Genomic DNA, 15,654 nt, shown 5'->3' with positions numbered 1-15,654 from the left:
GAGACATTTCATTCTTTGGAATGATGCCTAAGAGAGAGCGTTGGGAGCTGTACTGTTACAGGAACCGCCTGGGGAATGTCATCCAGTGGCCTTCATCAGCCGCAAGCTGTTTTTGAGGGAAGTACGATACTCAATCATTGAGAAGGAGGCACTGGCCATCAAATGTGCCCTGAATTCCTTTAGGTATTATGTTCTCAGACAGGAGTTCATATTGGAAACCACAAGGCTCTTCAATGGATAGAGAAGATGAAGGACAAAAATGGAAGGATCACGTGATGGTACCTTGCGATCCATCCATTCTGATTCACCAGTAACCACATGCCCAGCAAGGATAACTGCACTGCAGACTTTCTCTCTCGCTGTCCCACTCCACCTGAAGAGGGGGAGTATGTGATGGCTGGAGTTACAGCCACACAGTGGTAATATTAGTGTAGAGGCTTACACAGAACACTGCATTCAGATTTTTCTTTCTTAAAATATAAGGTTTAATTTAAGACTCCTGCTTCCTTTGGGTGGCGCTGTCACTTGGTGTTCACTCTCTCTGCGGTAGAGTATCACTTCCTGTTCCAACACACAGTGGTGTGCTTGAGTAGCTTATCTGCATAGATATTTAATTCTAAAAACTTTTAGATAACTTCTTCTTTCCTAGTATAATCTTAACGTGCTTCATCCAAAGCACACTCTCTGTATATTCACTCCTTAATTTATTGCCAACCTTGTAACCGGCGATAAAGCTTGTAGCCAACTGGCTAGCAGCATATTCTCTTCACCTGTCCCTCCTGCACTTTGCTGCTCATTGTGTCAGATGTTTAGTTACTCCTCGGCGTCCTTTAGCAGTAATGATACTTGTAATAAATGTGGCCTATTTACAGCTCTGGAGGCTAGGATTACTGAATTGGAGACTTGACTTTGCACCATTGATACACCCGTAGGTAGCCAGGCCCCTGTAGCTGGTGCAGTCGAAGGTAGTGTAGGCCCCGCTAGCTGTTCCCCGGCAGACCACAAGCAGCTGGGGGAAGAGGGTGGCTGGGTGATGGTGAGGAGGAAGCATAGTCTTAAACAGAAGCCCCAGTTCATGTGTCTAACCGTTTTTCCCCACTTAGTGACACACCCCCCAGGGATCAAACTCTGGTAATTGGCAATTCTGTTCTGAGACGTGAAGCTAGAGACACCGGCAGCCATAGTCAGTTGTCTTCCAGGAGCCAGAGCAGGTGACACTGAGAGAAATTCAAAACTGCTGGCTAAGCGTAAGCGTATATTCAGTAAAATTATCATTCACGTCGGCAGTACTGACACTCGGTTACATCAGCCGGAGGTCACTAAAATCAATATTGAATTGGTGTGTAACTTTGCCAAAACAATGTCGGACTCTGGTTTTCTCTGGTCCCCTACCCAATCAGACCAAAAGTGACATGTTTAGCCGCATGTTCTCCTTAAATTACTGTCTGTCGGAGTGGCCATCAAAAAATGATGTGGGCTTCATAGATAATTGGGAAATTTTCTGGAGGAAGCCTGGTCTTGTTAGACACAGCATCCATTCCACTTTTGAAACTCACATTTTGGGGGTTTTAATAAATTTGGCCAGATTTCTTGAAATGAGAGCTGCTCCATCCAGAGTTGGGACCAGGAAGCAGAACTGCAGTCTTACACGCTGTTGGGTTTATCTAGGCACAAACCCTGCTGGAACACGAGACCAACTAACTGCACGATAAAACAAGGCAAGACAGAGCTCTTTGTCTTTGTGGCTCGCGAGGGAAGTCAGTCAAAGTTGAGGAAAAGATTCCTTCACCTGAACCCAACCAACTTCAACTGATTCCTTCGCTACAGCCCTTTTTATTGTCAACAAGCAATCATTCATGAATATGCAATTACAAATACGTGACATTCTTAAATAACATCAGTGTCTGTATTGTGTGGGTGCGTGGGTGTGGGTGTGTGTGTTTCCAGCCATTCCATAAATAGACATTTGACCTTTCAATGGACCTTAACTCTATGCAGAAAAGCAGAAGTAAGCGCCTTGATAAAAATGAAAAGAAAAGAGAACAGTCTGGTGTCAAAAGCTATAATGGAATTATAACGTTGAGACTGCTTCCTCTCATCTCATGGTATACAAGTGCACACAGAATCTTATCAGACCTAATAAGGATATGATTTTCGTCAGCATAAAAATAAATATATATTTCTAAGCATAAATGACAATATAAAAACATAAATTCTGACACAGGCCTCCCCATACGGTAAAAAAATATATTTTAAAATACATTTTGAAATATATTTCAAAATATACAAAAAATGGCCAAAAAATATATGTGCTAAAATACATTTTAAAATATATTTATATATTTTGAAATGTATTTTAGCACATATATTTTTTGGCCATTTTTTGTATATTTTAAAATATATTTAAAAAATATATTTATAATATATTTTGAAATGTTTTTTAACACATGTATTTTTTGGCTGTTTTTTTATATTTTGAAATATATTTATAAAATATATTTCAAAATACAATTTAAAATTATTTAAAATCATTCAAAAATATATAAATTTAACCCTTCATATATCTCTAAGAAAACACATTCACATGTAACAGTTGAAAGAAATCTTTATTTGATGTTTAAAACATACATATAGCATATCAATCAAACAAGGAATATTCATTTTATAATTTTATTCACATTACATACTTAAACATTCTAAAAGAAACACACACACACATATACATATATGTGTGTGTATATATGTGTGTGTGTGCGTGTGAATGTGTATATGTGTGTGTGATTGTATGAACATGAGTCAACATACTTCAAATGTAATTTCTTTTCCTTTTCCAGCAGTCTCAGTTCCCCCAGCTTTCACTGCAATCCTCAAAGCCCTTCTGGACACATTGGGAAACCTCTTCCTTACCGCCACTGTAACAAACAAAAGTCACAGTTCTATTACTTTTATCAGAGTTAAAATAAAAACATGATTTATATTCGCTGGCTTCATTTAGCAAACAGATATTTCTGTTTATATAGATACAGATATTAATACAGATATATTTTACACATAATTTTACCTATTTTTTTTCTAGATGGAAAGTCTATCCAGTTCACATCACAGTAATGCTAACACCCCTTTTGGTCGTCTCTCCTTACCCTCCAGCATTCATAAATCTGTTGACCTTCTTTGTCTGAGACCAACCACTACCATGCATCATCACCTATTTGTATTGGTGATGTACTTTACAACCTATTTTAATGGTTGCAAAGTAAGTTACTTGTGCTGTATGCAATTTTAGATACACAGAAAGTCTTCACTTACTATATGTGGCTGTCATAGTGTCCTTATGAAGGGCAGGTCTTCACTCTGCGCTGATGTCCGTTTTGCTCTGTCCTCCTATAAAAAGCATGAACATTTGAGTGTTTGACTAGTTTTAGATTTCCAAAAATCTGATATTTATACAACTAAACATTTGAACTACAATGATATGCTATTGAGAGATACTTTTATGGGTACTTTTTGGTAAAGAAACTGGTGACAGAGTTGTAGGCTTTTTAGAATACTGTTAGCTAACCATTTGAACTCACTTTCAAAGCTGTTTACCTTTTAAATTGCTGTGGATCAAAACCTCCAGTGGGAAGGCAGCCAATCAGAAGAACATGCACCATTGAACCTGAAAATAACAAAAACAAACAAAAAACAGAACAATATATAAGAGTCAGGTAGGGTAATAAATCTCTTCCGAAGCAATATAGGGCATTTTGGGTGAAAAACAAAACATTCCTCTAAAATATATATACTGACATCAGCAATCAACATCATGATTGTAATTATTTCCTTTTTAGTACATCTACTGCTGTGTGCATGTGTCAAGCACTACGACTGTATCTATCCATATAAATTCACCATATATATCCTGCAAAAATGTTTTGTTATAGCCAAAAAACGCAAACAAACAAAGGCATTCACTCAGAGGTGAGAAATTAATTGGGAATATCAATTATAGGTGAACTATTCTTTACCTACTAGCAATCAAGCTTCTTTAACGAAGAAGCTTGAAATATTTGAATGTAAAATAAAATAAATAAATAAATAAATAAATAAATAATAACAATAACATGATGTAATTAAAATGCACAACTTACATTAAGAAAATCTGCATTTGTATCCACAGGCTAAAAGTAAAACAGTAAATGTGTTAGTAATAGTACAGATATTTGTAAAAAAAAAAAAAAAAAAAAAAAAGAGGCACTAACTGTGACTCTTCTAGTGGGATGCTAAATGCAGAGATATATATTTACAGTATAATACTGCATGTACAGGTAGCTGTGTTGTAAACTGTAACTGAATATTAGAGAATCTCAGAGAAATTAAATGTATTTATTTTTTGACTTTATCAATCATAAAACCGTCTGTTTTGAAGGCCTGTTACGATAACAACTTTTTGTTGGTCGGTATATTGCCCCATAAACAATTGCGACAAGTTATGTCATTGTCATTTTAAGACCATTTTATGTCTTTGAATGTATAATCATAATATAACACCATAATAATGCAAGATCTACACACTTTCAATTGACAAACCAACATCTAATTCTTAAAATATTTAGATCATTGAAATTAGGTATCAAAATATTAGATACCATAAAAACTTGAATAAATAGTAAATTTTCTAACAAATAGAAAACAATGTTATTTAATGTTATTGTGTTGTTATTATTATATTTCATTTTTGTAAATATAATGGCAGATAAATTGCATCATCAACAATTATTGAGGTCATGTACATGTATTGTGTGTTAAGTCGATATATAGATTATTTTTATAGGCCTACTGTTTTGGTATCATAACAAGCTTGTCAAACATGCATGACCACTAAGCAATGTCTAAGCAGTAGTATTGGTCTCAATGACAACAAACATAACTAGTGTTTTGGAAAATTTGTTAGAAAACAGTTATTTCAATAATTATGATTAGCATGTGACACAAACACTGCATAAAAAAACTACAACAACAAATACTTACTTTAGGAGGATGGGGGAGGGCAGCATGAGGTTGAGACTTTGACATCTGTAAGAAATAAATTCATGTATTACAAACAAGTCACTTAAAAATATGTTAATGTGGCAGATTATTCCCTTATACAATCATACATTATATACATTATACAATCAGGGCTGTCACAACAATGGGGTGGGGCCAAGTGGCTGCAACCCTAGGTACAATGTGCAGGTATATATAATTACATATAATATATGTGAATAAAGCAAGTTCTGTTTACGTTAGTCACTGTGCTGACTGATGCTTGCTAGGTTTATATGATTGCAAACTGCACAAAAACAACAACAGCAACAACATTAATGACAATGACAAACCAAATTACTTGCATTTATGTAAATCTCACATCAGGAAGATCTGCATTCAATTTCATGGGCTGAAATAAATAGGCAGAAACATTACTGCTAAAAAAAACCAAAAACTCTAAAAAGCCTAAAAATGACTTAAAAAGCAAGGAAATGTGGAACATTGTAATTAGCGAATATTAATAAAGCATAACTGTGCTTTGTTTCTAACCTTGGTAAGTAAGTGCTCTGTAGCCAGAAGGAGAGGTGGGATTTAAGATAAGATAAGATAAGATGACCTTTATTAGTCCCACACGTGGGAAATTTGTTTTGTCACAGCAGGAAGTGGACAGTGCAAAAGTTATGAAGGACAATTAGAATAAAATAAAATAAGAATAAATACAGTACACAACTGTACAGAATAGAATAAAAATAGAATACTATATACAGTAGAATAAAATAGAATAAAATATACAATAGGATAAAAATAGAATACAAATGCTATATACAACAGAGTGAAAAATACAACGGTGCCAGAAAGATTATTGCACATTTGTGTTATTGCACATTTGTGGATGTGTGTGTATGATCAGTTAAAGTCTTTGTTGTGGAGTCTGACAGCAGTGGGGAGGAAGACCTGCGAAATCTCTCCGTCCCACACCGTGGGTGCCGCAGTCTCCCACTGAAGGAGCTGCTCAGTACTGTCACAGTCTCATGCATGGGGTGGGAGATGTTGTCCAGCAGGGATGACAGCTTAGCCACCATTCTCCTGTCACTCACAACCTCCACTGCGTCCAGAGGGCATCCTAGAACAGAGCTGGCCCTTCGGATCAGCCTGTTCAGTCTCTTCCTGTCCCCAGCAGAGATGCTGCCACCCCAGCAGACCACACCATAAAAGATGGCTGAGGCCACCACAGAGTCATAGAAGGTCTTCAGGAGTGGGCCCTCCACTCCAAACGACCTGAGTCTCCGCAGCAGGTACAGCCTGCTCTGCCCTTTCCTGTAGAGGGCGTCTGAGTTATGAGTCCAGTCCAGTTTGTTGTTCAGATGAACACCAAGGTACCTGTAGCTGTCCACAGTCTCAATGTCCATACCTTGGATGTTCAGTGGTTGCAGTGGAGGATGTTTGTGCCTGCGGAAGTCTACCACCAGCTCCTTGGTTTTACTGGCATTGATCTGGAGGTAGTTCAGCTGGCACCAGTCCACAAAGTCCTGAGTCAGTCCTCTGTACTCCTTGTCGTCCCCCATCAGTGATGAGGCCGATTTCTGTGAAAGCCAAATTAAATGTGAATAGGTTTTGATAGTTGTTGTATATAACAAGTGTAAACAGTTTTATTTGTATTTTTTTCCCTTTCTGAGAAGGCAGAATAATAAGAAAAGGCAAAAGTACGTCACAATATAATTAATTAAGTTACATATTTTGATTACCAAATTATGGAAGCGTGGAGCTGCCACCCAGGCAAAAGAAAAATAGAGCTATATCACATTATAACGTGAACATTATGCTTTTCATGTTTGTATAATATAATATCACGTTATTACAATATACATAATTATCACGTTCTCACAATATTGTACGGACGTGATAATTATGTACATTGTTCGTACAATGTTGTTCAAACATGAAAAGTATATTGTACTAACATGATAGTATATTGTTAGAACGATAAACTTTTCACGTTATAACGTGATATACTTATATTTCTCCTTTGCCTGGGTGGCAGCTCTACGCTTCCATGCCAAATAAGCGAGAATAAAGTAATATTATATGAGAAAAGGCACCTGCTATTTTGATGATGGAGGCTTCATAGACCGGCCACTCGCCTTTTGGCTTCTTGTTGCCACTCCACCAAATAAAGGTCCGTTTCCTCCATGCCGGCTAATTATTTATCCTCATTAAAATCTCGTATATGTTCAGTTGGCAGAATTGAGAATTTTACATCTTCCAACCACTTAATTAATGCGAACATAATCGGCTTGTTTCTTCCCGTCTCCTGTATCTGGCCGTTCCTCTCACTGTCGGAATTCGCGCCTCAGAGACTTCGTTATTTTTCAAAAAAAGAAAGAAAGAAAGAAAGAAACAGCAACAACTAATAAAGAGAGTTTTTGCACATTCATTGCACATTTGTGGGAATGTTTAAATATTTAATTTTTATTAATTACTTTTCATTATATCTTTATTTTTTAAACCACCATGGCAATGCGCATGCGCATACTCTCCTGCACGCAAAGGGCTTTGGAGTTGACGTAATGTCGCAATGCATTGTGGGAGCGCAGCACCATGTTGGCAGGCCATGAATCAAAACAAGATTGCTACGAACCATTCTGAAATGTAGCTCAAAAGAAAATTATGGTATAGAGACAGATTGTGTCCAGATGCAAAGAGACGGTACTTGATTGTTGAAATGTGGACCCGTATGAAATACGGCCGTGGAGTAGAAACCCTGAAGACCAAACCGCTATTGACTTAGCATGATCTTCTCTCGTACCTTGTCTGTGGAGTCAGCGCATACACAGCGCACCAGTTTCGCAACTATAAATCTCTGGAGGCGTACATCCTATCCACCAAGGACTGCGTACAAGATTTGGCTATTTTTAAGCCTCCACGTTGTGAGTACGCCGTCATTCAAGCAAAGGTAAGTCAGCTTGAGTACTGTGAGTAAAATGCATTTGATTCCCCCCGAACATTCAAATTAGTGCAAGCATAAATTCATGAGGGGGAAATTAGAGTGAGAACATGTAGAGGCTCTGTTCGAGGGATAACATAGTGAGTTCAGTGCATTGATGAGACATTGTCCTGAGGGATTTGGTTATTCTTTATGGATAAAGAAATTGCCCTAATTAATTCATATTTATTATAAATAATCCTAATTACACATCTTGCTTCCTTGTTTGTGTCCTGTGTCACTAAAAATACATTCTGTTTTAGTTTTATACATTAATGACCTGCAGAATCTCCTTATCATATTAGGTGTCCATAATTGTCACTTAAAGTCGAACATCATGTTTTCTCCCTCTTGAAAGTGATTACATCCTTGCATTACATACTTTAGGTTCATTTTTTGCTGATAGGTTTCTAAAAAGAAACAGGCAGATTTAGAATATAAGATGCAGCTGTCTATAGATGGATACATAAAAACACATTATTTGTTACATTTATGATGAATGGATTTGAAAGTAGATAAAACACATTTGTGTCGGCCTTGGCTTATTAAAGTTCTTGTCTTTAAATGAACTTTGTCTGTGTGTGTTTCAGGTACTGCACTCTTAAAGACTGAATTGCAGCATTGCAGCCACAGGTCATTGTGAGTATCACAGGGAAGGCTGAAGCCGCCCACTGCACCTGTATGGCCCGAGTCGTGGACACCTGCAGCCATGTCGCTGCTCTTCTGTTTAATGTAGAAGCAACAGTGCGGATCTGTGGCAGAAGGACTTTTACAGATGAACCTGCATACTGGGTTTTGCCTGGTAATATGACCAAGATACAGCCAGAGGTTGGCAATAAGATAGACTTCTCCTCTTCAGCTGCCCAAAAAAAGGTTCTTGATCAAAACATAAACAGACCATTCATGTACACAGGTAAAAGAAGCCGTCCTCAAAAAAGAAAAGTTCCACCTGCTACTGTGGAGGAGTTGGATCAACTGATGGGACAATATTTTTCCAAGCATAGTTCTGTTCTGAATAACCCATAATGTTTTAATTTAGGGGGCCATGTAAATACTTTGCATTTAAAGAATATGTACTTACTAAGTACCACTGTTCAAAAGTTTAATTAAAAGCACTTTGTAGAACATCAAATCAGTTACAATGTAGAATCAATGTCATGTATAGTTTACAAATGACAAAATGTTCACATAAAATCATGACTGCATTTAAATAATATCACCCACTACTAGCATTCTGTAATTTACTGTCTCTTTTGAAAACTTATCACTACATAAACAGCACAAGACTTAATAGTATTTAACAAGAGCATTTTTCCCTGGTTTTACTACCACACTGGGGCACATGTTCACCAAAATGCAGCAAACCTTTGCCATCTTATCCAGGAGGGTCACCTTTTTACCCACACATGGAAGAAGTAATCTGATTGGCATGGTGGTATGTAGCATGTAGTTTGAAGCAGGGATTTCGTAGTGCCCCATGTGTAGTGTTGGAACCCAGTCAGGATTTGTTTCATTCATTTCATAGGCTGGTTTGCTGCAATAATGCCAAATAATTAGAAACTCTATGAATAGAAGGTAGTTCTATGTTTGTGCAATGATCTCAAAGCGCATTGAAAATAAAAAGAGTAATATGAACTTATTTAGAACTTACCTGAATGAAAATACTGGAGCACACCGTCAAAAGATTTCAGGATTTTGGGATTTTTATTATGTTATGCTTAAAAGTACGTTTCTTTATCTAAATGTGTTTGCTCTTTCAGTATTCAGCTTAAATGGGGAAGTCACACTCTGTGCAGACTTCTAAATGGGGAAGTTACACTTCAGGAAGCCTGCACGCAGCACGGGTCTATTTTATCTCTTTCTGTATCTTTTCCTGTATGTGCTCTGTGAATAAAGACTGTTTTTTTTTACTGCAGGGTGCGAGTCTCCCTGAGTCTCACCCGTGTACACGTTAAACCTGTCTGAGCGTTTTTATTCTGACCTGAGATGCAATACAGGAAAACTCCTGACATTTCTTAGTCCTTCGAGCCGGATGGGACACAGCACTTTTGTGTGACCCCAAAGGAAAGCCTCATCTAGTCCTGACGTTGTGAGAAGCCCACGCTGAAGTCTGTCGACAGCTCCTGTCCAGGTACAGGATAAAGTCCAGAGACATGAATTCGGGTTCTGGCCAGCATTCTTATAAGTGGTCCACGGCGGTGGGGGTCGATGAGGTAGACCTGAGAGACCGGCAGTGAATCAGCAACCAGGTGAATATTAACACTCAGACACCTCGCGTAAAACGTCTCGGCTTGCCCAGAGGGGTTGGTAGCATTCCTAAAAGTAAACGCTCACCTGAAAAAGGGGCAGGAAGCTATGTTAGAAGGGTTTCTAGAAGTAAACGCTCGCCTGGAAGGGGCTGGAAGCTATTTTAGATAAACCTGGTCCGTAAGACGTAGTACGCGTTGAAAAGGTATTGTTGTTGTTTTATTTTTGTTGGTGGAATAAGTTGACACATGACAACTCACACCTTCGTGACATGACACAAGACCACATTCATCCATGGATGAATAACGCATGGTATCGATATATACATGACAGCACACCCAGAAAAGACTGCTATGTTTGCTCCTATATGCCCCCAACGACACAGTACGCCACCTTGTACGCGAAGGCAATGGACATAATTCAAGCAAAGTGTGCCGCAAGCTACGCCAGCCGTGGGTATCAATTCCAGGGAATCGTGGCCAACCATGAGGAACCTCTCCAGATAGGACTGCGAAATGGCACATGTGACGAATGGTTCTGGGTTGACCTGAAAGTGAAGCACAGAAGTAAGGCTAAATCATTCCCAGTCTTTCTTGGAAACAATGGGAATTTTAGCCAAAGCCTATGCTACCGCCAAGAGAACGGATCCACGCCAATGGGAAACACCACCACCAACTGCAAAGCAGTACAGACACACGCTCCTGGAGGGCCTGTGAAGAGCAGCAACATCTCAAATGGCACCTTCTGGGTGCAAGGGATGGCCTGGGATATCCTTCCTGGGAATTGGACAGGTCAGTGCGCTCCCATTTTCATATCTGACCACACTTTCAAGATAACCATGGATGCCACGTCAACATCAACGTCGACAACAAGGAAAAGACGAAGCACCACAGACCTAAAGCAGCATGATTCCATATGGGGTTCCGATGTCCCAGAGGAATTTAAACTTTGGACTGAAAGACAAAAGGTTCGGAATGCTTCATGCAAATTCAACGACGAACGGGATCAGGAAATTGACGCTCTGCGCATTGCTCTAATACAACACAGGGTAGCATTGGACATGATTCTCGCCGAGAAAGGAGAAAGGTGTCCTCTTTAACAACACATGTTGCACATACATTCCAGATAATGTGCACTCACCGAACATGACTGATGCTCTGAAAACACTCAGACAACTTCGGGATGCACAACAACGAGACTATGCCACAAACACAGAAGACTGGCTTACATGGCTTTTAAGCGGCTCTTGGAAGTCCCTGCTGATTAAAGGCCTTGTTTTTGTTGGTGTTCTTCTGCTGATGTTGTGTCTTTTCACTTCATGTTTCATACCTTGTTTGAAGAACATGGTATCAAAAATGGTAACTGCTTCAATTCATGCTTACATCACCCTATCACAGAATGATGAAGATGATATTGAGATAGGCACTTGGATATAACATACTCACAAAACCCACTATTTTATGATGTCTTGGCTAAAAATGTCTACAAGTGGCCATAGACTGATGCACTGTTAGTGGTTGCTATATACATATATAGAAGGAAAGATCAAACAACAGGTGGGAATGTCAAAAGATTTCAGGATTTTGGGATTTTTATTATGTTATGCTTAAAATTACATTTCTTTATCTAAATGTGTTTGCTCTTTCAGTATTCAGCTTAAATGGGGAAGTCACACTCTGTGCAGACTCCTAAATGGGGAAGTTACACTCTGTGCTCCACAGGAAGCCTGCACGCAGCACGGGTCTATTTTATCTCTTCCTGTATCTCTTCCTGTATGTGCTCTGTGAATAAAGACTGTTTTTTTTTACTGCAGGGTGCGAGTCTCCCCGAGTCTCACCCGTGTACACGTTAAACCTGTCTGAGCGTTTTTATTCTGACCTGAGATGCAATACAGGAAAACTCCTGACACACACCAACAGATATCTGGGGATGGTAGAGAACTGAATATCAGCTTGTCTCGCAGCTGCTATCCAGGCTAGACGCCTTCCTTTGGTAACATCCAACACATAAGCTCCCTCATGATGCTTCCAGGTGAGGAAACAATGAAAAGGGAGCCTGTTTTCAAGCTTATTCCTTTGCCGGTAGTGTAATCTAACATTAAAACCGGCCACACAGCAAGCATTTGTTTGGCCTGCTAATATGGCCCCTCGACCAAAAATCTTGGCTGCGCCCCATCCCGTGGGGCCCTATTAACCCTATTAACGTACAGATCTAGAAAGAAGACGCTGCATTTTTAACTCTGAGGGAGATGGAGAATGAGCCTATTTCCAAAAAAAGTGGAGTGTTCCTTGAAGTACTATATTGAATATATTGTCAAAAACTAAAGTGTACGTAGCAGTTGTTGTATCTTGTTTACTGTATCACTGACAGATAATTTCAAAGTCAATTAACGCTACATTATAGTGAGATATTGTGTAATGTGAAATACTGTAAGCAAATGAATAAACAACCTAATTCGTGATAGACCTTTGACTCTGTTTTGTTTGAATCCAACTGTTTGGATTCAAACAGGGGCGATCGTGGCTCAAGAGTTGGGAGTTCGCCTTGTAATCGGAAGGTTGCCGGTTCGAGCCCCAGCTTGGTCAGTCTCGGTCGTTGTGTCCTTGGGCAAGACACTTTACCCGTTGCCTACTGGTGGTGGTCAGAGGGCCCGGTGGCGCCAGTGTTCGGCAGCCTCACCTCTGTCAGTGCGCCCCAGGGTGGCTGTGGCTACTATGTAGCTTGCCATCACCAGTGTGTGAATGTGTGTGTGAATGGGTGGATGTCTGGATATGTAAAGTGCTTTGGGGTCCTTAGGGACTAGTAAAGCGCTATATAAATACAGGCCATTTACCATTTTTTTCGCAGATGTGCATAAAACATGTTGTTACTTTTACTATTATTACTATTATTCGTCATGGCGGAGGCCGGTTGTGGAAGTGACACTGTTGTGGAAGTGACACTGGATTGAAATGCTAGCTTTCTACAGTCGCTGCTTATCAATGGGCACTGTATTTGTAACTTCTAAAAACGGCAAACAGGACTTTGGTTAAGAAGAGGACAACCAACATTCTGCCAGTTCTATCGACCGGAGTGTTTCGGGCTGCGCTTCCTAACCGGGAGATAGTTAGCAAGTTTACGGTAGCATTAGCTACCAGCAGCTGCTAGCTCGCCAGTTAAATAAAAAAAGAAAGGACCCCTGGACTGGAAAGGCTGGTTAAGACAAAACTAAAGACAGTATGCCACCTAAGAAAGGCCCAACACCAGAGGAGGTTGAGGACATAAAAACCTCCCTCGGAGCGCTGTGCGGAGACGTGGCCGCAGTCAGGGCACAGCAGGAGCTGCTTCTGGGACTTCTGGAGGAGGTAAAACAGCTACGCCTCCAAAAGGCCGAGAAGGACAGACGAATCATGGATCTCGAGCGGCGGGTGGATGAGCTGGAGCAGTACACCCGTACGAACGACGTGGTCATCAGCGGTATTAAAATCAAGCCGCGCTCGTACGCGCGCGCGGTGGCCGGGAACGTCGGGGAGCCTAGCGACGAGGAGACCCGCTCGGTGGAGCAACAGGTGGCGTCCTTCCTTCAAAGCAAGGGGATAGAGATGGACCTGGAGCATGTAGAAGCATGTCACCCACTGCCCAGGAGGAGCGACAGACCGCCGGCCGTCATTATGAGATTCGTTAATCGGAAGAACAAGGTCGCACTGCTGAAACAAGGACGCAAACTGAAAGGCACGGACGTTTTCATTAATGAGCATCTGACACGAAAAAACGCAGACATCGCGAGGAAGGCAAGGCAACTGAAGAAGAACGGTAAAATACAACATACATGGGTAACAAACTGCAAGATTTTCATTAAGCTAAACGGGACACCAGAAGAGGCAAAAGTACTGATAGTGAGGAACATGGAGGATCTGGACAAGTACAACTGACACTAATGTATCGAGGTAATATATAACTCTAATGACAATCAAAGATGATAAATACACCAACATCTCTAATTACACCAGGAAATGACATGGACACGTTGAAATCAATTCTCGAACAGAAAGTAATTGATTTAGACTGTGAATACAAGGAGCATAATATAATAGACCCAGAAATAGACTCTGGAAGTAATTTTCTCTCTTCTTTTGTTAAAAATTGTAATTATTTCACACAGGAACAATATGAAAAAAAAATCAACCTAGACGGGAAGCTCTCATTAATTCACTTCAACAGCAGAAGTATGTACTCTTTTTTGATTTCATTAAGGACTACTTACAACAATTTTCTCGACCCTTTAGTGTTATAGCCATCACTGAAACTTGGTTCAATGTTGATAAAGGAATAGATTTCTGTTTGAATGGATATGATTTAAAATACATTAATAGACTAAATAAGGTGGGCGGCGGGGTTGCTATATATGTTCATAACTCTATAAAATATAATGTTGTCACAACTATGTCTATGGCTATTGATGGAATTTTGGAATGTTTGACTATTGAGATCATGAATGAAAAAAAGAGAAAACTTATAATAAGTTGCATATATCGGACACCCAGTTCAAGTATTGACACTTTTAATGAATGGATAGAAAAAATGTTTGCTTCGGTGAACCAAAAATTACTATTCATCTGTGGTGATTTTAATATTGACTTGCTAAACCCAACAAGGTTAAAAGCCATTGATGACTTTACTGACACGATGTACAGCTTATCACTATATCCAACAATAACAAAGCCAAGCAGAATAACATCACATAGCGCCACTATTATTGACAACATTTTTACTAACGTCATGGATTTCCAAATTAATAGTGGCCTGCTTGTCTGTGACATAACTGACCACTTACCAGTTTTTACTTTGTGTGACTGTGATTTAAAAAAAATAGATACTAAGATTACAATAGCAAAGCGAACAATAAATGAAGAAGCAATTCATGCCTTCAATTTCGATTTAGCACAACAAGATTGGAGTTCGGTGTATGAAGAGTCAGATGTGGACAAGGCTTATGACAATTTCCTAAATGTTTTTACTATGTTGTACAATAAACATTGTCCTGTAAACGAACACAGGACAACGAAAAAAAAGATAAAAAGTCCTTGGCTCACAAAAGGAATTATCAATGCTTGCAAAAAGAAAAATAATCTGTATAAACAGTTCATCAAAGTAAAAACAAAAGAAGTGGAACAAAGATATAAAGCATATAGAAATAAATTGACTGATATTATAAGAACGAGTAAACAACTTTATTCTAGAAGAAGATTATATGAAAATAAAAACAATATTAAAGGAACTTGGGATGTGTTAAATAACTTAATCAAACAAGGATCTTCTGGAAAGTCATATCCTGAATATTTCATTGATGCAAATGGTGAAAATCACAACATGAATAACATTGTTGATGGGTTCAACAAATTTTTTATAAATGTTGGCCCTGAACTAGCAGCGGA

At 39.2% G+C, this 15,654-nt stretch overlaps 1 pseudogene; it reads left to right on the top strand.

The window, feature by feature from the left end:
• Positions 1-318: 318 nt before the first annotated feature.
• On the top strand, positions 319-8,598 carry LOC134620520 (uncharacterized; annotated as a pseudogene).
• The last annotated feature ends 7,056 nt before the right edge of the window (positions 8,599-15,654 follow it).

The sequence above is a fragment of the Pelmatolapia mariae genome, linkage group LG23 (assembly GCF_036321145.2).
Source record: "Pelmatolapia mariae isolate MD_Pm_ZW linkage group LG23, Pm_UMD_F_2, whole genome shotgun sequence".
In the NCBI taxonomy this organism is placed as follows: Eukaryota; Metazoa; Chordata; class Actinopteri; order Cichliformes; family Cichlidae; genus Pelmatolapia; species Pelmatolapia mariae.
Note: the sequence above shows the minus strand (reverse complement) of the source record. Positions and strands in the feature narration are given on the sequence as shown.